Consider the following 25,847-nt stretch of genomic DNA (forward strand, 5'->3'; position numbering starts at 1 on the left):
GTCTCTCTCTTTTCTTGGCTCTTTCTTCATTGAGAGGAGTTTGTAAAACAGGGATTTCAGGTACCTTTGTCTGTGTTGAAGGACCTTGTCCCTTTGATGCATCTGGCTGGTCTGCCATTGTTTCCTGTTCCTCACCTATTACCTCCTTGCCTTTAGCTAATGTTGTGCTGGCCCTTTGTGATGGTTGTTGAGAAGTCCCGACAAAAGATGTGTCACCTCCTATGTGCTAGGGCAGCTTGAAGGATACATGTCCAAAAGAGTCCAGGTCAAGCTTTTTTTCAAGCCCTTTCATAACCTTTTCCAGCTTTTCTTCTTCAGTAGTCTCTTCAACTAATGTGCCCTCTAACCATTCTTGTTGGTTAGCACACTGTTGGATTTCAGGGATGTTGCAATGAACGTATGGTGCCAGGTTGTATTTGACCTTTCTATAACTTATAAAATGACCAAGGTCATATGGTGACCAATAAAAGCTTTGTTTTAGCATAAGTTGCCCCCCTAGAATCTTATCTGCCTCCTCGCAGGCTTCCCTTTTATTAAAAATAAAAGGGCCCAATTGATTTCTTATTTTGAGCTGTGCCTTTTTCTTAGCGTTGCAAAAGTGGATCAAGTCTGCATGGATGAAGTATCTGAAGTACTTTAGTGCAAATAGCCTCATGGTCACAAATTTGGGTAGCTTGTAGGGGCATAGTTCAGAGCCATATATTCTTATTTCAATATGATTCTGGTAAAAGTACCAGTCACCTATGCTGTAGTTTTTAGAGAGCTGTAAAATTCTCTGCATTTCACTAGAAAGTCTATCTGGAGGACTTGTCATCAGTAAAGAGGAGGCTGGATGTATGAACAGGTCAATGAATTCACAATAAGAATAAGGGGAGTCATTAACACGGTGGAAAACTGAGGTCCAGAAGATTACTGACCTAGGCTCTCCTTTGCAATCCAATTTTTTGAGGGAGATTTGAAAACTGTCTGGCTGATTGTATAGAAACAAATGATATATGTATGATGTGTATTTAAACACTCTCTCTCTATCCAGGTTCATGAATTGCTCATGGATTTTATTAGCTATGAAGGTGGCATAATCATATTGGACAGCAGGGGGCTGTCCTGGAGCAAAAATGGACATCAGAACTAAGGTAGTCTCATCAACAAACTCACTGGTTTTGAATCCTAAGATATAGGATATCATGTCTACAATGAATCTACCTGCCTCATTGAACCAAGAATATAGATAAGGAGGAGGCTGCTGGGGCTGGCAATTTGGTTTCATGAATAACTGAGCAATTCTGGTTATCTCCAAACTGGGCAGTTTGGCACCTTGGTCAAGCAAGAATCCCATGGAGAGAGGGGCCAGAGGCTGAGTTGGCTTAAAGTGTAGCATCTTATTTATGGATTGAGGAGTAACATAGAAGAGGATAGTGCTAGATGGAGCCATAACTACTCTTTGAGTGGGTTCATAATTGGCATGACATTGGTGAATGAGGTCAGGGAATACATTCACTGAAGGGAGGTAATACATGGGCATATTGGACTCCCAGATTCCAAATACATCAACCTTGTTCCTGTAGCTGTTCCTGATCTCACAGAAGGCTTGGAGATGAGGCTTGTCACCAACTAAATCATTAATTTGGAAATCCCTGTCAGCTAGGGGTAGCCATTCAAGTTCTTTATGTGGAGCATTGAGAGGGGCAATATTGAGGGCCACTGGAGCATCCATGTTATAGACATTTTTGTGCCTTGCAAATCCAAGCATGAAATGTCCATAAACCAAGGGCTCCTAAGTCCCTAAAAGTGTTGTTTTAACCCCTAAAAGAACAAGGTCAACAAATTACAGCTTCTCCCAGAAGTTCTCCACCAGAAACTGCTCAGAATAAGTCAAAACAGGATCATTTCAGCTGCTCCACTGGCTAGATGCATTGCATTGCACCTAAATACACTGCCTAGGTGCGTTGCAACGCACCTAAATGCACTATGAGGGTGCGTTTGGCGAGAAATGACAAATGGCAGTGTCATTCTGCGAGGTGGAGAGACAATGGAAGCTTCCAGAATCTTCTCCTATGACACTTGCCTCACTGAATTCGATCAAGGATGAGTAAGAGGCCTTCAGTCTCCAAGTGGAAGCAAGAATTGATAGAGAGAAGACACTAATCAAATCACAAGCTGACTCATCCTCCTTACACATATCTATATATGGATCCCTCATCCCAGAGATCCAGAGGCTGGAATTTTGCACATTGTAAGGAATTGCTGTTGGTTTTGAGACAAACATCAGAGTATTGGGTGATCTATGCTTTGTTGGAGGTGAAGAGGGGCTTCTTTGCTGGGAGGTTGATGCTGGGTCAGGAACCACCAGTTGTAACTCCTCCTGGATCTTTTCTTGTTTATCAATAAAAACTATTTGAGTTTTTCCTCCATGCTTTTGTATCATTGATGCTTGTTACATTTGTATGGTTAACTTAAATCTGATCCTAAGTTGTTTATGAATATAGATCCATGTCTTTGTATAGTGTTCTTCTTCTGTGATCTTACAAGTACTTGGTGAAACTGGGCAAGTAAGGGAGCAGGTAGCTGGAAGCTGTCAAAGAAGAGAGGGATTGGATCAAAGGATTAGCGCAAGACACAGGTTGGTTCTTTCTGTTCCTCTCTATCTATAGTTCATAAAGGAAATACAAAAGTAGTTTTTCTCTATTTGTTTCTAAGGCAGCTGTCACACCTTAGTGGGATAGAGCAGTTCTAAATAGACACTTTTCTCGGTAACAAAATGGCGACTCCGCTGGGGAGAATGTCTAATTAGTTTGTTTGTGTATCTCTTTGTTGTTTGTTTCATAAACTTATAAGCAGCATTCGAACTACATTTGCCATAACAAATGCAAAGTAGACATCTGATGCTTCAATCCATTCACTGGATTTGTTTATGATTTGAACAGCTGATTCACAAACTATCTGATTGCCCTTGTGATAGCTCTTAGACCCTCCTTAGATCTACCCCTGATTGTGCATTACTGATTGCTTTTACTCGGCCAAAAACCAAAGACTGAACTGCAAACTATGACCCAGAACCCGGACAGATTCTCGTTTCTGGCCCAGCGCAGGTACTGTTAAGAGATCCTGAATTTCAGCGCACTTCCCGAAAGGGCAACCTGTGCTGCAATGCAGTTTCTCTGTGTTATAGGTGCGCTGATCAGACTAGCCCTGTGCAGCTGAGGTTCTTGTGCTTCATTCTTTCCAGTTCTGTTTCTGAATTTTGCAGCCTGTGATCAGTATATGTCTATTTAAAACCCCTTTTCCTTGCTGTTATTCCGCCTCCTTTGTACAAAAGAACTGTAGATGTTTTTGTGTGTTTGTTGAGTCGTTTACAGTTTTCCATTGCAAAAGTAGAATAGTCGTACTGTCGTCCTTTGATTTAGATCTGTCGCAAGTGTCGATTTCGATCATAGGAGAAAGTTTGATTGTTGTTGATGGTCGATTATACTTTTACTATTGCCTTTGGTCTGAATTTGTGATTTTCTAGTGTCAAAAACAAGTATTCATTTCAAAATCGTAAAGTGTCGTAATCGTCTCTATCTTTTGATTTCGAAAAGAAGCTTGTTTGTGTTTGTCGCTTGAAAGCAAATTCATATTTGTACATTAACTTTCTTTTTAGCATCAATACTAAGAAAGTCGAAAACAAATACATGCATGTGCATTTGCATATAGACAGTCTGTTTGGCTTGATTTAGGAAAGTGCATTTACAGTGTGCTCTTTGCTCTTTGTGAAAAGATTGTGTCTTTCTTTTCCTCTAGTAGCTAAGATTTTCATTGCACAAAAGAGATAAAAGTTTGTTTATCATCTTTAGATTGCATTTTAGGAATTACATCTACATCTCGTGGTGAACCCAAAAGGCAAACTTCATAAGCAAGATCAACTTAAAATAAATTCAATGAATCTAACAACGCTTTGGAACTTAACGCACAACATTTAGAGGTCTAGGCTAGAGACATATTCCTGCGTCGTAAAGCCTGGTAACTGTTGTCCTCACTGATGGTTGGGTGATTCCTCCACTTTGAGACGATAAGTGCCAGTACGGACTTGTGCTCCCACGTACCGTCGAGTATATTTTGGGAGACCCCTATAGGCTTAAATCCTTTATCCATAGGAAGCCGTGTCTGCCGCCCTATCGATCGCAATGCACTGAACACAGCATTCGGGAAGATTGACTGCCGTACCGTAAAAAGTATTCTGCAGTTTTGCGATTGGTTTGGTACTCCCTCTACCTAGACCTCCAGAGCAGTCCCTTTCGTTCCTTTTCAGACTCCTTAACGGAAAAGGTCCATCTGAGCACTTGTCACTTTAGGCTCATTAAAAATCGAAGGAGACTAGAGTCATCTTTTGTTTTTTCTCGACTCTTAAAAACTGAAAAAACAAGTTGTGTCAAAGCGTATAAAAATTTATTTTAAACGGAATATTCATTACCCTTTCCTACGTTGATCTTGGGTTGAGAAAATGGAGTCTACCAACCAAGGAATTCCCCTTGGAGGAAATCCTAGTCCCTTCTCCTCTTGGGGAGATGTTGGTGCGCCCCATATGGCCACATTGTCGCTTCCAGGGCTGACAATTGGTTTGCTTGTATGGCTCTTCTCAACCTCTGTCGTTCAGAACACCACTATTCCTGAACAATCGAATCAGCAATTAGATGAGTCCAGAGTTGCCCACCAACCTTCTACTTCCTCTAATTCTTCCTCTCCTCCTTCCTCTTCGCTTGATGGGGCTGGTAAAGCCAAAAGTCAAGTTCCTAAGGAGAAGAAGGAAAAGAAGAAGAAAGAGAAGAAGAAGAAGGAGCCAAAGGCGAATGGGGGAAAATGAGTGTCGTCTAACGAAAATCCACACACTGCACCGACCAGGCCTAAATCGCCATGTGTCATTTGCAAAGGAGACCACTTTCACAGAGATTGTCCTTGCATCCCTCGGATATTAAGGGACGGGTCTCCTCGTTTGCACAACCTGGTGTCGTCAACCTCTGATGATCATGTTGAAAACACACCGTCGACTAGTGAAAGTGAAGCCCCAGGACAAAAAGGAAAATATAGATTTCCTTGTAAACTGTGTGAAGGCGATCATGCCGTTCACCGTTGTCCCTTCTTAGATGAAGCTAAAAGAGTTTTGGATGATCGTCCGGTTTCACCATTACGACTTCCTCCTGGATATAAAAAACTCTTGCCGAGTCCGTCACTAGTCGAAAATCCGGCTGACCCGCTTAGGTGGTCGGCCGAAGCATCTGTCATTGAAGATGAACCATCTGGATCCATACCAGACGAAAGTCAAAAGGTCGAGGCGACAGTTGACCCGGTCTTGCCTTCAGAGGTTTTATCTTCAGATGATACAGTCACTGAGGAGAATAAGGATGACACCGTCCAAATTCTCTTCATAAACACAGACTCCGATGAACAAGGGGGCAATTTACCCGTTCCTTTACCGCAGGAAGGAAGTTCTTCAGAGCCATACCTGGCCGTCTATTCGGTCCCACCTCCAAGCAACCTAGTTGTCTCCTTCGACTGGAATCAACTAGGCAGACCCCGTTTACCAGCAAGCGTACCATTCGAATTATCGTTCAAATATATAGAATGGTTATGGCTGGTACCATCATAGATGAGGGGGCTTCTGTGAGTATCCTTTCCTCAACTACTTGGAAAGCGCTTGGTTCACCATTGCTTTTGCCTGAGATGAGAAATCTGACAGGCTTTGATAAAGGAACCAGTCGACCTTTAGGGATCCTTCCCGATGTGCCCATAACATTGAGAAGGAAAACAATTCGCATGAACGTAATGGTAGCTCAAGGACCCCTGGATTACAATCTACTCCTTGGACGAGACTATATTTATTGCATGGGAGCCATTGTCTCATCACTCTTTAGAGTGATGTGTTTTTCGCATGAAGGAAGAGTGGTCAAGCTCGTGGACCAGCTTTCATTTCCCAGATCACGCATAGCAAATAGTCATATACCATCCCTAAATGGTCTTTTCACGCAAGAAATGTCTCAATCTCCAGTCCGTCCACCCGATGAGCGCGAGTAATTCGGGGGGACATGACTGAAACCCAGGGGGCATGCACCCTGGTCTGCTTCGGCAGGAAAACTTCGGGTATAGAGTAGGTTTCCGCGGGAGAATATGACTAGTCTGTACCCCCGTCCATGATTGGAAGAGGGGGTTATTCTAGAACAAGATTCTCTTGTCAAAGTTATGTGAGTTGGTGAGCGCCGCCACTCACCTTTGTTTATCTCGGTAGACATCGCCGAAGAAGTGTTTTGTTTGCGCTGTGAATAGAACAATCTTTGGGTAACCTGTAAGAGGTATACCCTTCCTGATAAAACAAATGTTTTGTCAGCTCGAATAGAGGGTGACCTTGAAACTCTGTTTTATACCTGGGGGCATGCAAACCTTTTGGAGTGCAAGCAAAGAGTGATCATTTATCTGTTTTTTGGATTGGTCGTTTCCTAACTTGCATAAAGAAAGGATGTGGGGCAAAACTCTAAAAGTTGCCATTTTTATATGAGACATTCTTATCATACGACTGGATTAATCGAGCAGTGTTACTGCAAGGTTCAAGCTCGTTAAAAAATAAACCCACATCGCGCAAATGTTTCCACCCGCGTTTAAGCTCGTTAAAAAATGAACTATTCCCCAGTAAATAACCACCGTGAATGAAGTACTTCAGCCATTAAAGCCTTGGTCGTGTTTGCACCGTCACCTCCACTTTCTCATTGGCCGATCATTCACCTCCATTTGATTGTTTACCCATTTTGAGGAACAGCTGCGAAGAATGATTTCACTAGCCATCCTTGTGACACTGCCGTGATTGGAAAATTCCAAACCTTACCTGGAATCAGCTGCTACCCGTTTTATCACTCGTTCCTCAAAAGACGAGTCTTCTTTAAGCTCTTTTCAACTGACTCGTAAAATATGAAAAGATTGCCGAGTCCTTGGCCTTCCAGCTCGTTCAAGGGACAGGAAGTGCTATCCCTCATCTAGATTTTAATCTTTTTGGACCTGAGGGATTATTGCACAAAAAGATCGAGCGCTTGTTTTGTTCGGCTCGTTAAAACTATCGAAAATTCATCCCTTCTGTATTGTTTTATACTTTTTCGGACTTAAGGGATTAGATGACGAAAAAGGAATTTTGGAGTTACCTTTACGTACCTTTTCAGACTCTCTAAAATTGAAAAGGACCGAGTTATCTTTGTCGTTAAACTCGTTAAAAATATTAATAGCGACAAACTTGTCTTTAGATGAGAACGAGTTTCACTATCGCTAGGCTCGTTAAAACATAGCGATGGGTTTGCCCGAAGGGCAAATTATAGAACAAGCATATGTTATCCTCCTCAAGCTTGACAAAAATAAAGAGGTACTAGTCAGCAATGACTGGGGAAAAATTGGGAAGAAAACTCAAAGAATCTTTATTGGTAGCAAGTCGCTCTTGAACATGACACTTCCACTCCGTGTCCGAGTCGGGTTGGGTTGTTTCATTCACCGGTCACATCGCCATGGTCACACCATACCATCCACATTTGGGGTTAATGCTACCAATCCATCACATCAGTGTCGCCGACATGTTCAAGAGAAGTCATCCAGAGAAGCCACCTGTGTCCCACCCACTACCATACATTATACTCCATTTTTTCATGACCGCCACCCTGAACCGTATATTGTTAGATTGTTTTCACCTTCATCAAAATCATTTGCTCCGTTCCGTGTCATTGATGTGGGATTCATTAAGGCCCTCCTGTGATGGATCACTTCTTGTCGACATCAGCTCATTATCCAAGAAGTTGGTCTAGGAACACCCCATTCAGTACTTTGAAGCTTGCATGCCTCAATGGCAAGTTTCTCACTTCCGGCGACAGGTTTACATCAATGACCTTCGACCGAAAGATTTTGTGTGGTGTTCGACGCTAAGTCCTTTATTCACACCACGTGAATTGTACTGCAGTACCTTGAGGATCATTATCATTATCGGTGATTCCTCTCGCGCTTGTTAACAGTTTACATCATTGACTGGTAATCAAGCGATGTCTTTCCATGTTCGACTTCAGAACATTTCTCACATGGATCGACTTGTACTTCGAGTGAAGATCAGACGAGATTGAAGACCCCGGATCTAGTTTCATCCATCCGGGCTGCGATATATATCCAGGGAAATAAAGACATTGAATGTACAAGCATTGCGGCACAGATAATCATCCTACCAAAAGGATGATGGCTCTATCAGAATCATCAGTCTACAATCAGACGATTGTCTGTCCTATGTACATGAAAATGAATTTATAAAGCTGAGCATGGGAATGCCCGCCTCAGCTAGATCATGAAAAATAGTATGAAGATAATGTATTGTATTGTATCTTATTACAGGTCTCCTCCCAGCATTGAAAGAACTTCGGATCCTCATAATAAAGCATTTCACCCGACACCAAAAGGTTAACGACCTCATACTTTAGGGGGCAACTGTTATAGACATTTTTGTGCCTTACAACTCCAAGCATGAAATGTCCATAAACCAAGGGCTCCTAAGTCCCTAAAAGTGTTGTTCTAACCCCTAAAAGAACAAGGTCAACAAATTACAGCTTCTCCCAGAAGTTCTCCACCAAAAACTGCTCAGAATAAGTCAAAACAGGATCATTTCAGCTGCTCCACTGGCTAGATGCATTGCATTGCACCTAAATACACTGCCTAGGTGCGTTGCAACGCACCTAAATGCACTATGAGGGTGCGTTTGGTGAGAAATGACAAATGGAAGTGTCATTCCGCGAGGTGGAGAGACAATGGAAGCTTCCAGAATCTTCTCCTATGACACTTGCCTCACTGAATTCGACCAAGGATGAGTAAGAGGCCTTCAGTCTCCAAGTGGAAGCAAGAACTGACAGAGAGAAGAAACTAATCAAATCACAAGCTGACTCATCCTCCTTACACATATCTATATATGGATCCCTCATCCCAGTGATCCAGAGGCTGGAATTTTGCACATTGTAAGGAATTGCTGTTGGTTTTGAGACAAACATCAGAGTATTGGGTGATCTATGCTTTGTTGGAGGTGAAGAGGGGCTTCTTTGCTGGGAGGTTGATGCTGGGTCAGGAACCACCGGTTGTAACTCCTCCTGGATCTTTTCTTGTTTATCAATAAAAACTATTTGAGTTTTTCCTCCATGCTTTTGTATCATTGATGCTTGTTACATTTGTATGGTTAACTTAAATCTGATCCTAAGTTGTTTATGAATATAGATCCATGTCTTTGTATAGTGTTCTTCTTCTGTGATCTTACAAGTACTTGGTGAAGCTGGGCAAGTAAGGGAGCAGGTAGCTGGAAGCTGTCAAAGAAGAGAGGGATTGGATCAAAGGATTAGCGCAAGTAACAGGTTGGTTCTTTCTGTTCCTCTCTATCTATAGTTCATAAAGGAAATACAAAAGTAGTTTTTCTCTGTTTGTTTCTAAGGCAGCTGTCACACCTTAGTGGGATAGAGCAGTTCTAAATAGACACTTTTCCTGGTAACAATCCATTGTTCAATTGTTTGTGTTTTTAATTGGAATTTGGGTCTGTGCAGCAAAAGAAAAACATAATACTGGCTCTGGGGTTTTTCTCAGGAAATTGCAGGCTGAGCTTTAATTAGAAATTGCCTCACTGGGTAAAATTCATAGTAAAAACAAGGTTTGCAGAGTTTTAGTCGGAAAGCTAGACAAAAACAGTGGTAATGGTGTGCCTTTTGCAGGTATTTTGACAAATTCAACTCAATATTTGGCCATTTTTTGGAGATTTTGCAGAGGAAAGTTTAAAACAGGGGGCTTGGGAACAAGACTTTGGTAAATACCGGTTTTTATCAGCTCACTGTGTTTTTAGCTGCGGCAGTCGAGTTTTTCGGAAAAAATGGACAAAAGAGGTATGGTAGGGGCGTATTTTTCAAGGGTTATGGACTGAATTTGTTGGATTATTGGTTCTTTGAGTGGAATGCAGAGAAAAAACCAGAAATACTCAGGATTTGGGAGTAATGGAGAAATACCTGTGTTTTAGCGACGCGTCCGAGAGTAACTGGCCGGTTGGAAGATGATTTATGGAGCAGGATGCCAGATTATGGTGGTCAAGGTGATGGACTGGAGCTTTGGTGGCAAATTCATCGTAATCTGCATGCACAGGTTCCGCAAATCAATGAATATAAATGGACGAAAACAATCACTTTTATGGGTTTTTAAACAAAATTTGGGCTTTACGGGCTTTTGGCGCTTTTTCGTGATGACGTCATCATGACGTAAATTTTTTGTCGTGTAGCGGGGTACGGAAGGTGACGTGTCGGATGACATGGAAGACAGGTGGACGACACAGTGGTGAGGCAGCAGCTGACGTGGGGGTTGACGTGAAGGTGACATCATCGGATGATGTCATCGGGGGTTCCGTGGGGCGGTATATCGTATTCCCCGCACCGCTTTTGAACAAAGGTGGTTCGGGTAGAGGGGATGCGATGGTAGCGGGTGAACGACATGCGTCCCAGAGTACGGAAAAAATACCACTTTTCATCATAACCTATCATTCGGTCATCGGGGCGCCTCCGATATGGATATGAGCCATCCGATCTGCAGGATCGGATCCGACGGTTGATGGGACGAGGAGTTGGCAGGGAGGTACAGTGCGGGGACCCGCCGTAATATTAACATTTTATATGGTTTTGCGAAGTATCACAATGTATTTCAATTTTGGGTTTGCGGGTTGGTTATTTTAATCAACCAAGTGTTAATTAAATCCCAAGGTTATACATGCGCGGGAGGGTTATTATAAGGTTCCAAGTGAACCTATAATTCCCGTAAACCTTAGTATATGGCTATGTTAAGCTGGGGGTTGGGATATTTAGATTTTTAGGGACTTTTATGTTATTTTATGTATAATAGAGTTAAATTGTTAATATGGTTTTGCAAATAGAAAAGCTATGTTTATAAGGTAATAACTTAGGTTTTTAAGGAAATGGAAGGATTTTGTTTACACAAGAAATGTGGCTTGTTTTGGCTAAGTAAACACAAAGTTTCACTTAGTATTTCTCATAAAATGAAATGCACTAGGACCATTGAGTAGATCCCAATGTCCTTCAGGGGATGTTAGTAAGTGTTCTTGGGGAAATGAGAGGGGAAATTAGTCATGCTGCACCTGAACTATAATCACATTGCTATGGTATTTGTGATATTCATGAGATAGATCTTCATTCAACAAGAGAAAATTGATCACAAACCTACTTCTGCAACATCCAACTGCCTACCCAGCCTAATACACCTAACATTTTTTCCTTTTGATTGGGTGCATTTGAACTAGCAAACCCTTTCTCTTTTATTTTCTTTCAGCTGTCCTCCTATCTAAGTCTGCCCTTATCTCTTCCAGGGGCTCAGATTTAGCTGTTGAGCACCCTTACTTCTCTACCTAACTAATGATCTGCCAAGCTTGAACTGTTTGAACAGACCTTATTCTCTAATGCTAAAACGAAAAATCTAAACATGGACTGGCCAAGATTGAGTTGTTGGGCCATCCATCAAGTGTGACAGAAGTCACTAATTGCATAACTTGAACTTGTTTGCAAAAAATGGAACAGTAGTGGTATTTTGAATAGCACACTTTCCTGGTCTTTTCTTTGGGGCTCATTTTCTTTCTTTCTTGACCAATTCATTCTTTTTGCCCTTTGATTATTCTTTTAGGGCATACCCTCTTTACATTTTTTAAGTTTTTGATTTTGATGGAACCTTTGCAGCATGGAAAGGATGATCATATTTGGCATTTCCACAATCAATCATGAAATATGACACCTATTGGTATAGGAACCTAACAGTGGCTCCACTTGGGGATGGCTTTTCCAGGTGAAAAGCCAAGAATAGCAAGTCAGATAGCCTTACATTCAATTCTTGCTGCAATCTGAAATTCCCTTCTACTGTAAACAAACAAAACTGTATCTCTGTGACATATATACATTTCTTATGAGCTGATTTGATCAATTACAGCTCAGTCTTTGACAGTTTTCCTGAGTATTTGCCATCAGATTTTAAGCTCCCAAGTCTTCTTCTTGATTTCTTCTGATAAAATCAAAATACAACACAAAAAGGTGGCACATTTCCTTCCTTTTTCCTCAAAATTTGCTACATCTCATCCCTTATCTTATTGATGTAGTAAACTACAGAAAAATGACACTATTGTGTACAAAATACAGTCCTAATATGTTTAACAAAGATGATCAAAATAATGCTTGAGCATCCGACCATTGACTGGCCCATCCTCTGCTTCTGTACCATCCAGGCTTCTCAAAAAATAGGTGTTGTTTCCTTGTGCAACCTGAATAGCAAAAGGTCCTTTCCATAGGAAATCAAATTTTCCATGTTTTCCTTTATCTTCCCTCCTAGAATCCCACTTCAGCACTTTGTCTCCTATGAAAAAATCCTCTTCCTTTGTTCTTTTGTCAAAAATCTTCTTTAATTTCTCTTGTAGGATCTGAGATCTCTGATACACTTCCTCTCTGGTCTGCTGTAAATGAATTGTTTGATTGATTCTTCTCTGAATGTCATTGGGTTCTGCCTGTATTTCTTGCAGCAATTTTATCACAGGGATTCCCAAAGATGAAGGGAATACAACCTCCATGCCATAAACCAACTCATAGGGGCTTGTTCCAATGGATCTCTTTGTAGATAGCCTATCTGCCCACAGTGCATTAATAAGCTTTTTGTGCCAATTCTTCTTATTTTCCTCCAATACTTTCTTTATGATGTTGATCAAGCTCTTATTGGATGATTCAGCTAGACCATTACCTTGAGGGTAATAGGCTGTGGAGTGGCCCAAGGTAATATGGTATTTGTGACAAAAATTGATCATTCTCTTGGATTTAAAGGCAGCAACATTATCTGTTATAATCTTCTCCGGATAGCCAAATCTAGAAAGAATATTGGTTTCTAAGAATTGCATGATGATTGAGTCATTTGCTTGCCTACAAGGGATGGCCTCTATCCATTTGGTGAAGTAATCTGTGGCAGTTAAAATCCACTTATGCTGGCCAGAATAGGAAGGGTGAATTTCTCTAATGAAATCTAAACGCCATTGTTGAAATGGTCTCTCAGTGGAAATAGGTTTCAGGGGTAAAGGTAAAAGCTTTCTCTTTCCTTCAAAGATTTGACATTTATGGCAAGAAATCACAAATTTTTTTACGAGGGCCAATAAAACCCAGCTCTTAGGATTTTATCAGCTGTTGATTTCCAATACAAATGTCCACCACAGTCTCCTGCATGAAATTCTTTCAGCACTTTGTTAGTTTCATCCTTTGTTAAGCAATTTAGTAAAATGCCTTCATGATTTTCCCAAAATAAAACATTGTCTACTATACAAAACTTTGAAGCTTTCATTTTCAAGAATCTTTTTTTAGTTCTGGATAACCTTGGAGGAACCTGCAGGTTTAACAATACATAAATTATATCAGCATACCAAGGTGATTGTAAGAAGGTTTGATTGATCTGTGGAGTCGCCAGCTCCTGCTCGTTATCCAATTCATTGATGTCAAGGGCTTGAAAATTGGTTTCAGTCATCAATTTGGCTAATCCTTGTCCTTTTATCAGCTTTGTTGGCTTAATTTCCAAGTCATATTCCAAAATATTAGCTATCCATTTGCCTCTTTTTCCTTCAATTCCTTCTTGAGTTAAAATGTCTTTGACCACGACATTTGGGACATAAGCTATCACATGAGAGTACAAGATATAAACTTTGAAATCCTTGATGGCCTTTACAAGGGCATAGGCTTGTTTCTCCATAATTTGATATTTGAGTGGTGCATCTCTAAGTGCTTTTCTGAAGAAAGCAATGGGCTTCTCACATCCTTGATCATCCTTTTGCAATAGGACAGCAGCAATAGTATGCTCAGATGCAAAGGAAAAGATTATGAAGTCTCTATCAAACTTAGGGCTTGTGAGGACCGGTGTTTTAGTTAAAGCTATTTTGATTTCCTCAAAGGCTTGCTTAGCTTCTATTGTCCATTTGACTTTGGAATCTTTCTTCAGCACATTATTCAACAATCTTATCAGTTCAGCCATGTTGGGTATGAATCTTCTTAGGAAATTAATCTTTCCTAAGGAAGCTTGTAATTCTTTGACATTTCTTGGGTGAGGCACTTGGAGGATAGCTTGTATTCTATCTGGGTCAATTCTAATGCCATCTTTTGAGATTATGTGACCTAAGAGTTTGCCTTCTTCTAGGCCAAATAGTGATTTCTTTGGGTTCTATGATATGCCATATTTTCTGCAAATTAGGAACACTTGTCTGAGATGTTCTAAATGTTCTTGATCTGATTTGGAAAAAGCAATGAGGTCATCGAGATATATGACTAAAAAAACATGAATTTCTTTTGCAAAGGCTATTTCCATTGCTCGCTGAAATGTGGCCCCTGCATTTTTAAGTCCGAAAGGAATTTTAACATACTTGAAGGTTCCCCATGGTGTTGTAAAGGCAGTTTTATCTTGATCGTCCGGGTGAACTAAGATCTGATTAAATCCTGAGAATCCATCTAACAGTGAGATACTAGAAGCTCCCACTACCCTTTGTAAAATGTGATCCATTTTGGGTAAGGGGTAATGGTCTTTGAGAGAAACTTTATTCAGATTTCTTAGGTCAACACACAGCCTTATCTCTCCCGTTTTCTTCCTAGTGGGCACTAGATTTGAAATCCATTCTGAGAATATAATAGGTGCAATTATTCCAGCTTGGTACATTCTTTTGACCTCTTTCTCAATGAGAGGAAGAAGAACAGGATTGACTCTTCTCAGCTTTTGTTTAAAAGGCTTTTGATTTTCTTTTAAAGGTATTGTGTGTTGGATGACCGAAGTATCATAGGACTTGAGGTCTTCATAGCTCCATGCAAAGACATCTTGAAACTCTTTAAACAGCTCAATGTATTTCAGTTTTTGGTTTGGTGTTGAAAAGTGTGCAACAAGAAATGCTTGTTGAGAATGCAACAAGATGATGGAGCTTAGTGAAAAGAGTCGCCTTCACTAAGTGGGCCTGCAGGCAAATTGTGGTGCAAGTTCTATTTTTGGATCCCAGCAGGGATGATCATAGCAGGAGTGACCACAGCAGGGATGATCACAGCAGGAGTGACCACAACAGGAGTGATCACAGCAGGAGTGATCAAAGTCTATTTTTAGACTGGCTGTAAAAAATAGAAAAGTCAAATATTATTGTCTCATAATAACATTTGGACTATAAACTTGATCTTATTCTCTTGGAGCACTTTAGTTTGAGCTACAGATGTGGCACATGCAGCTGTCAGAAGGAAGTACACTATCTTTGTGGGTCAGTTGAGTTGTTGCATGCATGACTTCAGTTAGAACTCAATCAGTTGAGTTTGGTGGAGTTGATTGTAGAGTTAATGAAGTTGTGTTCAGTTTGACTTGGTTAAACTAGTTGTAATTAGTCTAACTGCAAATAGACTAATGATGAGTTGTTAAACTAATTATTAACTCATAATGCAACTATAGAATACATCAATTAACTCAGTTGCATGTCAGTGCATGTTCATTTCAGCATGGACAGGTGTTAGAGGATCAGATTGCTATCAGTTGTGACTATAGTTATGCATGATGATTTGCACAATCAAAGGGATTGAGTATGCCAATGAATTGGCCAATACCAAGTATTATAGCCTCTGCTCACATCTTTCCCAGTGTGAGTGATTCTTTGGAGGTTAAATACGAGTTTGGTAAACCATTCTCATTCATTCTTGAGCATGTATTGAGCTGTGGAGGCAGGCAAGCAGCAGGGGAGATTTGGAGATCAGATCTGAGCTGTATTGTGTGTAGCATGTGGAGATAGTACTGAGTACTTGTGAGGAGTATTGTACTATGTATTGTTACATGATTCAATCACTATAATATACAGATAGTTGGGGTTTTTAGTGAGATGCTTTCCCCGGGAAAATACTGTGTTGATATGTGTGATTGATGCTTCTATGTACGCCTGTGAATGTTTCTGCTTCTGTAAATTGATGATCAATGTAGAGGAGGTTACGTATTATGCATGTTCTGCTTATAAGTGTATAATCAGGATAATCTCTGTGAATATGTGTCATATTATTCAAAATTTCTACATGGTATCAGAGCTGTTGATCATCTGATCTACTATTCAGGAAGTGTTTACATTCTATTTCTTCAGGCAAAGTCTGTAATCGGGCCAGGTAGCCTCTAGATTCATCCTTCTTTTGGAAGGTGAGATATCCGGTGAAAGCCCATACAGTCGATCTCTGTACAAGAAATATTGTGTTCTCACGAATCTTAGATCTGAGGTAGTTGAGTTGGTTGCTGGTGGAATTCGAATTTGCAGCAGCGTTTTCTTGGTGTCAAAACTCAGATGTCTTTCATAGGATTGCGATTGGAGTATGCCCTTGAGGGCAGCTCAAACTATATTGCATGGAAGGACAGGATGGAGGCAATATTGGATGATAACGGGCTGAAGGAGTTCATAGAGACGGATGTCCCAAAGCCTACTGATGCTACTCAAGCTGATGCTTGGCAAAAGAAGACCGCAAAATGTCGAAGGATTCTGTTGGAGGGCGTGAAGGATCACATTGTGTCCAGCCTGCATGGAAGACTTCTCCATATATGATGTGGAAGGCTTTAACAGATCTATTCCAAAGCAAGAGAGATCAGAGGAAGTTGGGGCTCAAAGATAAACTCTGAAACATCAAATGCGAGAATGGTGACAATATGCCCAAGTATCTCACGAAGTTCACTCAGTGTCAAGATGAGCTGGGAAGTGTGGGGGTTACTATCGATGATGAGGACTTGGTGAGCTTGGCTCTCCTTGGTCTTCCGAAGAGTTGGCATTCCTATTAGGACTCTGTCAATGGTCGGGAGAAATTGCCAGGATGGGAGAGACTTTGGTCGAATCTTGTGCAAGAGGAGATCAGACGGAGCACCAGAGATGGTTCTTCATCCATGCAGGATGAGGAGAACTGTGCCTTAGCGAGTAAGGTGAGGAAGGGGAAGGGAAAGGTTTCTCTTTCCGAATCTAGTTCTTCCAATGATGGGAAGAAGGTTGACAAGGCGAAGGTGAGATGCTTTCGTTGTCATGAGTTGGGTCATTATGCTACTAATTTCCCAAAGAAAAGTCCAAGAAGGGATCCGGGGAAGGATCTGAAGGTGAGGCACTTGCTTCACAATTTGAGTTGGATTTCACACTCTTCGCAATGCATGGTTTCATCCATGATGGGAAGTGGTTGGTTTCTTGACAATGGAGCTTCTTTCCACATGACCAGTGACAAAAGTTTGTTCAGTACTTTGGAGGAGAAAGATCTCCAGATACTCATAGGGATGGGTAATGATGAGAAGTATAGTGTCTCAGGTGTAGGCACGGTTATTTTTCAGAGGGAGCATGGAGCTCGCCTTACCTTGACCTATGTCAAGTATGTACCAGGACTGAAGAGAAACTTGGTGTCAATCACACTGCTGGAAGACAGAGGCTATGATGTGGTCTTCAGTAAGGGAAAGGTTTTCCTTAGACACATCATCACTAGACAGGTGAAGCAGATTGGTTCACGGGTCAAGAACCTGTATGCTCTTGAGGTTCAAGATGCATGCAAAGCCTTGAGCAGTGAGGCAACTCATGGAGACTTGGTGGTTGAGAGGGAGCGTATATTACCTATCAACATGCAGAGCCAGAAGAAGTCTCAGACGATTTTGGAGGAGCCACGATTGGTGCATCAGCTTCAGGAGATTGTGGAGAAGCCAAAACAAAGGAAGCTGAGAGGAGATCGAGTAGAGACATCTACTCATGCAGAGACCTCTAATAGGGGGAAACTTCGAGCTAGGTGGGCAGAGGGATCGCATGCAGCCATACATCCGAGTAGGAGGTGGGGTGATGTGGATTGATCGTCCCAAGGAGGAGGGGCAGGATCCTTGAGGTACCCAACCTTTTGAATGAGACCTTGCTACGGGAGCCCCGATGTGTAGTAGCAGGAGCTGACTGATTAGGTAGAGACAGATGCGGATGGAGCGGCGAAGAGAGCGACAGTGCAAGGAATCCCAAGACAGCGCATAGCTAGCAGGTTGCAGCAATGCGAGAGGCACAAGTGTTTTGCACAGTGCTAGGTGGCATAGAGAGGTGTGAAATGGTGCGAGATGCATGGAGATGTTGCAGTAGTGCAGATGTCAGAGAGGGAGCACTTGTCAGCAGCAGGTAGAGCTTCAGCATCAGAGGGTGTTTCTAGCCCAATAGGGAGGTCAGTTGGGAGGTGCAGTGCAGATGCAATGCTGGGAGATAGAACTAGCAGTAGCACAGATGCAGTCAGAGATCAAAGTGATAGAGGCTAGAGCAGTCAGATACTAAAGAGCACAGAGATGCAAAGTTTTCAGTCGACAGAGGCAATAGCAGTCAGAGACTTTGATGACAGAGCAAGTGGACCCACCAGATGTGTTGCATGGAGAACATTCCAGAGTTACAAGATCGGGTTTGAGAGGAAGCCTTTCTTGTTGAGAGGGAGTGTTGAAAAGTGTGCAACAAGAAATGCTTGTTGAGAATGCAACAAGATGATGGAGCTTAGTGAAAAGAGTCGCCTTCACTAAGTGGGCCCGCAAGCAAATTATGGCGCAAGTTCTATTTTTGGATCCCAATAGGGATGATCACAGCAGGAGTGACCACAGCAGGGATGATCACAGCATGAGTGACCACAGCAGGAGTGATCAAAGTCTATTTTTAGATTGGCTGTCAAAAATAGAAAAGTTAAATATTATTGTCTCATAATAATATTTGGACTATAAACTTGATCTTATTCTCTTGGAGCACTTCAGTTTGAGCTACAGATGTGGCACATGCAGTTTTCAGAAGGAAGTATGCTTTCTTTGTGGGTCAGTTGAGTTGTTGCATGCATGACTTCAGTTAGAACTCAATCAGCTGAGTTTGGTGGAGTTGATTGTAGAGTTAATGAAGTTGTGTTCAGTTTGACTTGGTTAAACTAGTAGTAATTAGTCTAGCTGCAAATAGACTAATGATGAGTTTTTAAACTAATTATTAACTCATAATTCAACTATAGAATACATCAATTAACTCAGTTGCATGTCAGTGCATGTTCAGTTCAGCATGGACAGGTGTTAGAGGATCAGATTGCTATCAGTTGTGACTATAGTTGTGCATGATGATTTGCACAATCAAAGGGATTGAGTATGCCAATGAATTGGCCAATACCAAGTATTATAGCCTCTTCTCACATCTTTCCTAGTGTGAGTGATTCTTTGGAGGTTAAATACGAGTTTGGTAAACCATTCTCATTCATTCTTGAGCAGGTACTGAGCTGTGGATGCAGGCAAGCAGTGGGGGAGATTTGGAGATCAGATCTGAGCTGTATTATGTGTAGCATGTGGAGATAGTACTGAGTACTTGTGAGGAGTATTGTACTATGTATTGTTACATGATTAAATCACTATAATATACAAATAGTTGGGGTTTTTAGCAAGATGCTTTCCCCGGGAAAATACTGTGTTGATATGTGTGATTGATGCTTCTATGTACGCCTGTGAATGTTTCTGCTTCTGTAAATTGATGATCAACGTAGAGGAGGTTATGTATTATGCATGTTCCACTTATAAGTGTATAATCATGATAATATCTGTGAATATGTGTCATATTATTCAAAATTTCTACATTTGGAGGCAAGGCTTTGGACAATTTTACCATCTTAGGATTTTGCGCAGTCCCTATATTACAGTCCTCAATTTCTGCATTTAAAGGCTGCATTTTTGGCTTTCTTGATATGTCATTTGGATCAAAAATATCCTCCAAAGGAGTCAAGCCTATAGGCAAAAAATTATCTTTTAAGTCAATTACTTCAAACTCTTCCTCAGCAATTTCATCAAGATCCATTTGCTTCAGCTCTTGTAAATTTTTGCTGGTAAAGATTGTTGGTTGCAAAATGTGATTTGTTGTTTCGGCTGATATATTTTTCTCAATTTTGTCTATTTGCTGTTGATCACAAATGGTGCTTGTATCTATGTTTGTGCCTGAGAATTCCTCTTTCAAAGTCAAGAAATTATTAATTTGTGTGTCATTTTCAAATACTTGCCAATTTTTGACATTATCTGGAACAACAAGTCTGTGTTTAATTTTAGCAGTGAAGTGATGGTTGGGCTCAAATGGCAGCTTACAAGCGCTGGCAAATGTTGCCAAACTGTGAGCAGGTAAATTGTGGTTTCTTGGAATTTTGGTTGGCTGAAATTCTAAGAAGGTGTTGAGTATTTCAATAGCTGCCCCTCTATAAACTCTCCGCCTAAGATCATTTGTAACAAAGTTCCCCTTCATCTGTTGGATAATCAAATCTGAGTCCCCTAGAATTGAAATCTTAGTTGCCCCTAGACTTCTAATCAGTTTGAGTCCCAGCAAAAGGGCCTCATATTCGGCCATATTGTTTGTACATCTAAAATTCAGCCTATATGCATGTCCTTCAACATGATCATTTTGCATATTGTGTATCCAAATCCCTGCCCCTGCTCCCAATTTATTCACTGACCCATCAAAGTCTAAGTACCATAAGATTTCTTGATTAAAACTAGCCTTAGGAGTTTTTGAAACTGTCTTAATGGGCATATTTGGATTTTGTAACTCATATGGTTTGCCTTGTGTATTCTTTTCATCAATTACTTCAACAATTTTTAGATCTTGAGCAGTGGATTCTTCATTAATGCTTCTTGCTTGTGCTAATTCCAGCAACTTGCCATCAGTTTTGGGACACATTTCAGCATTGTATAAGATAAACGAATCCATATCAGAATGCGTGGAGTAAATGGGAGAATTTTGGGGCTTCTCTTGACTACTGACCACATATTTCATCAATGTTTCCTGATATAATCTCTTTGGCTGGCCAAAGACTTAAATGGTGGCATAGGACATGTCTAGCTGCAAAGATCCTTGGAGTTTTTCACCCCAGGATCTGGACAAAAACATTCCATACTTTGGTGGGATATCATCTACCACTACATCCATTAAAATAGTCTTTGCAGGGTATTGCACTAGAGATACACACAAATATTTGATAAGACCTAGACACCTGACCTGGCTGGAATCAAATGAAAACAAGTCTTTATATGGCCGTGTGATATCTAGGTCCAATCTTTCCATCACAGATTTAGGCATCAGATTATGGGAGGCTCCCGAATAAAACATTGCATTATGTAGTACTTTGTCATGAATGTTTAAGCTTACATAAAATGGAGGAACTCCTCCATCTACTGTTTTACCATTTACCTCAGGACCAAAAATCAATTCTGGTTGGTCATCTAAAACATTGACTGCATCTCTATTCTCTGATATTTGAAGTGACCTACTAATTTGTTCCCTATAAACTTCATGTTTAGCCAATTCAGACAGTGGAATGGCTATTTTCAGTTTGCCTATTTTAGCGACATGTCCGAGAGTAACTGGCCAGTTGGAAGATGATTTATGGAGCAGGATGCTAGATTATGGTGGTCAAGGTGACGGATAGGAGCTTTGGTGGCAAATTCGTCATAATTTGCATGCATAGGTTCCGCAAATCAATGAATAGAAATGGACGAAAACAATCACTTTTACGGGTTTTTTAACAAAATTTGGGCTTTACGGGCTTTTGGTGCTTTTTCATGATGACGTCATCATGACGTAAATTTTTTGTCGTGTAGTGGGGTACAGAAGGTGACGTGTTGGATGACGTGGTAGACAGGGCGGACGACACAGTGGTGAGGCGGCAGTTGACGTGGGGGCTGACGTGGAGGTGAAGTCATCAGATGATGTCATCGGGGGTTCCGTGGGGCAATATATGGTATTCCCCGCACCGCTTTTGTACAAAGGTGGTTTCGAGTGAAGGGGATGCGATGGTAGCGGGTGAACGACACGCGTCCCAGAGTATGGCGGAAATACCACTTTTCATCGGAGCCTATCGTTCGGTCATCGGGGCACCTCCGATATGGATATGAGCTGTCCGATCTACGAGATCGGATCCGACAGTTGATGGGACGAGGAGTTGGCAGGGAGGTACAACACGGGGACCCGCCGTAATATTAACGTTTTATATGGTTTTGCGGAGTATCACAATGTATTTCAATTTTGGGTTTGCAGGTTGGTTATTTTAATCAACCAAGTGTAATTAAATCCCAAGGTTATACATGCGTGGGAGGGTTATTATAAGGTTCCAAGTGAACCTATAATTCCCGTAAACCTTAGTATATGGCTATATTAAGCCGGGGGTTGGGATATTTAGATTTTTAGGGACTTTTATGTTATTTTATGTATAATAGGGGCAGGAAAAAACTTTTAATAGGAGCTATATAATAGAGTTAAAGTGTTAATATGGTTTTGCGAATAGAAAACGCTAAGTTTATAAGGTAATAACTTAGGTTTTTAAGGAAATGGAAGGATTTTGTTTACACAAGAAATGTGGCTTGTTTTGGCTAAGTAAACACAGAGTTTCACTTAGTATTTCTCATAAAATGAAATGCACTAGGACCATTGAGCAGATCCCAATGTCCTTGAGGGGATGTTAGTAAGTGTTCTTGGGGAAATTAGTCATGCTCCACCTGAACTATAATCACCTTGCTATGGTATTTGTGATATTAATGAGATAGATATTCATTCAACAAGAGAAAATTGATCACAAACTTGCTTCTGCAACATCCAACTGCCTACCCAGCCTAATACACCTAACATTTTTTCCTTTTGATTGGGTGCATTTGAACTAGCAAACCCTTTCTCTTTTATTTTCTTTCAGCCGTCCTCCTATCTAAGTCTGCCCTTATCTCTTCCAAGGGCTCAGATTTAGCTATTGAGCACCCTTGCTTCTCTACCTAACTAATGATCTGCCAAGCTTGAACTGTTTGAATAGACATTATTCTCTAATGCTAAAACGAAAAATATAAACATGGACTGGCCAAGATTGAGCTGTTGGGCCATCCATCAAGTGTGACAGAAGTCACTGATTGCATAACTTGAACTTGTTTGCAAAAAATGGGGCAGTAGTGGCATTTTGACTAGCACACTTTCCAGGTCTTTTCTTTGGGGTTCATTTTCTTTCTTTCTTGACCAATTCATCTTTTTTCCCTTTGATTATTCTTTTAGGGCATACCCTCTTTACATTTTTTAAGTTTTTTGTTTTGAAAATATGGAACCTTTGCAGCATGGAAAGGATGATCATATTTGGCATTTCCACATTCAATCATGAAATATGACACCTATTGGTATAGGAACCTAACAGTGTTGAAGGCTCAAAAATCGGGTCTACAACAAGGGGGATAACCACCCGGTCTGGACCTTAAAGCAGCTCATTTTCCGTTTAGAATAGTGGCTCCGACTGGGGATGATGGGACCAATTTCCCAATCTATTTATGATGGGTGCACTAATGGGATGATGTTATTCTTTTTGGGTTTATGGGGTGAATGCTTATTCTAAATCTAGTCAGTATTTTAACTAACATATGCAATCTATGCTAAAAACATCTAACTTTAAACTATCCTGGGAGTAATGTTTCACTTATGCTATCTAAAATAATTTCTAACAACAATTGATAATGAAAATAATTCAATCACTACGAGAAAAGAATCCATTAAAAATGATTGTTTCGTATAAAAAGTTAGCCGAAACAATTATGAGAAACATATCGCATAAGAGTTATTTATATACTCAGCATAAAAAGTAAGTTATCACCATACATAAGTGCAATAATGACAACTGAACATTAAGACTTTCATATATCAATAACTGAAAATAATTTATCACTTGGCACATAAGTAAAAAGTATTAGGAGATAAAAATAACATTAGTAATAAGTTCTACTCATGAGCTTCAACAATATAGATTTATCTTCAAATCACTCAAGATCCACTAAGAGTACAAGAGTGAATTTTAGTAGCAGACATCAAATTAATATAAAAATAAATCTCATTCCATTCATTTTATCAAAACCTCCTCAGTGGGGGGCAAACTGCATGTTCTGAAGAATCGTTTTTGATAAAACTCTGGACCCCTCCCTAAATGCAATGACAGGGGTTAATTACTACTCTATGAAATCTAAAAATAAATATTACAAAAATAGATGAGGAGGTTTAAACGACCTGCCTCATTTTAAGCAAAATGAACTAAAAATAAAACTAAGTTGTATCTATGTTAAATCCTGCATCTTCTTTTTTAAATTGCGAATATCCAGCATCGGTTTCAAAAGCGTCGATTGGCCGACTTCAGCTTTTAACTTTCCTACAAATACGATGTTGGCAAGAGCTGGCACTATCTTCTCAGCAGAGGTTATGAGGCATTTCAGGGTCATCCATTGGCTATGTGGATTTACCAGGTACTACCAATATGTATCTCAGTTTAACCTGCTTAATCAACTCTGCCTTTTCTTCTATTGTTTGTTTCCACTTTGTTTGAAGTTGTTGTGCCTTTGGAAGGAAGCCCGGGATAGTCTCTGATATCAAATTGGCCTTGTGCAGATTTTCATTTATGCACTCAATGACACTGTTTGCTATTGTCGCTGCTACTTCCATCGCATGTTCTGCTTCTTTAAGCTAGGAATCCCTTTCGCAAATAACATTTCTTTGTGCGATTCGTTGATCCTGGGCAATTCCACTCTTTTCGATTCTTCTTATCTCTTCCAATTCAAGAAGTCTAAAATCTTCTTTAGAATCGAATCATAATCAAGTTGTAAATCTACTACTTGATTCGTAATATTATCACTTATTTCACAATGGGAATTCCATTGCGAGATCTTTTGATAGAGTAATTCTTCCTACTGCAAGAGTTGGGAATTAAGAGCGAGTGCTTCTGTGGCAAACTCTCCAATCTTAAGATCATCCTTATGCAGTTCTATCATAGCTTGTAACTATTCTTCTTTATTGGCCAATCTTCTTTGATGATCCATTTGCATCTGCTGGAAGTCCTGCTGGGATTTTGCCAATTGTATCTCTGCTTCTTCGTTGATGTTAAGCTGTTATAGTTGTTGTTCTAAAAACAAACTCTTATCCTCTTTATATTTTAGTAGCATCTGAACTTCTATCACTTTATCAATTGTTGCCGAAACATATGCCCCTGCGATCTGAGATAGCCTAGTTAGATTTTCCGATGGGTCTGTAGTTGGATCCTTCCAAAGTACATCGAGAGGTTCATTCTTTGGAGCGAGCACGACATCTATTTTTCATTTCTTCCTTTGTCTCCTGACAACAACCATATGTTGAGGGCTATAAAATACGTCTAATGGAGGAATCTCCTCTATCTTTAGTACAATTTCAGATGACAGAGCAACAATAATATGCTCCTTTTCCTAGGTATTAATAGTCCCTTCTACCACCATTTCTGTGGTTGTCTCTCTTGGGTTTGTCAGTGGCTTTGCGCTCTGTTCCTTAGTGTTGATTAACTTATTAAAATTCTCCCATTCACCTTCTAGGTCCACTACAAGTGGCTTTGTTGGCTTTGTAAGGGGAGTGGGAATTTAACTTGTTTTGGGGTAAAAACCTGCTGGTCAGGATTCTCTGTAGATTGAGTTGTATCTCTAATTGACCCTTCACTTCTACTATGTTAACTCTTGGACTAATCATCAAACTTTTCAGCTGATTCCTTTTTGGAATTTGATTTAGACTTCTCTTCTTTTGAACTACCACTTATGCTAACACTGGGAGTAGGCTCCCTTATTGGTTCAATGAGTAACTGGTCCAACGGGACCTTTGTTAACCTGTGATTTCTATAATTGTCAAACTTTTGGAGTTTTTCTTGGTCAAACTATATTCGTGCCATATGTAGAGCCTCTCTAAAAGTGTTCTTCTGCAAAAATACATCATCAAAGGGATCTTCTTCATTGGTAAACACTTTTATTTTAACCGTTGT

This window comes from Pinus tabuliformis, chromosome 5_2 (genome assembly GCF_031772625.1).
Source record: "Pinus tabuliformis cultivar Carrire ecotype Pingquan chromosome 5_2, CPIR1, whole genome shotgun sequence".
Lineage (NCBI taxonomy): Eukaryota > Viridiplantae > Streptophyta > Pinopsida > Pinales > Pinaceae > Pinus > Pinus tabuliformis.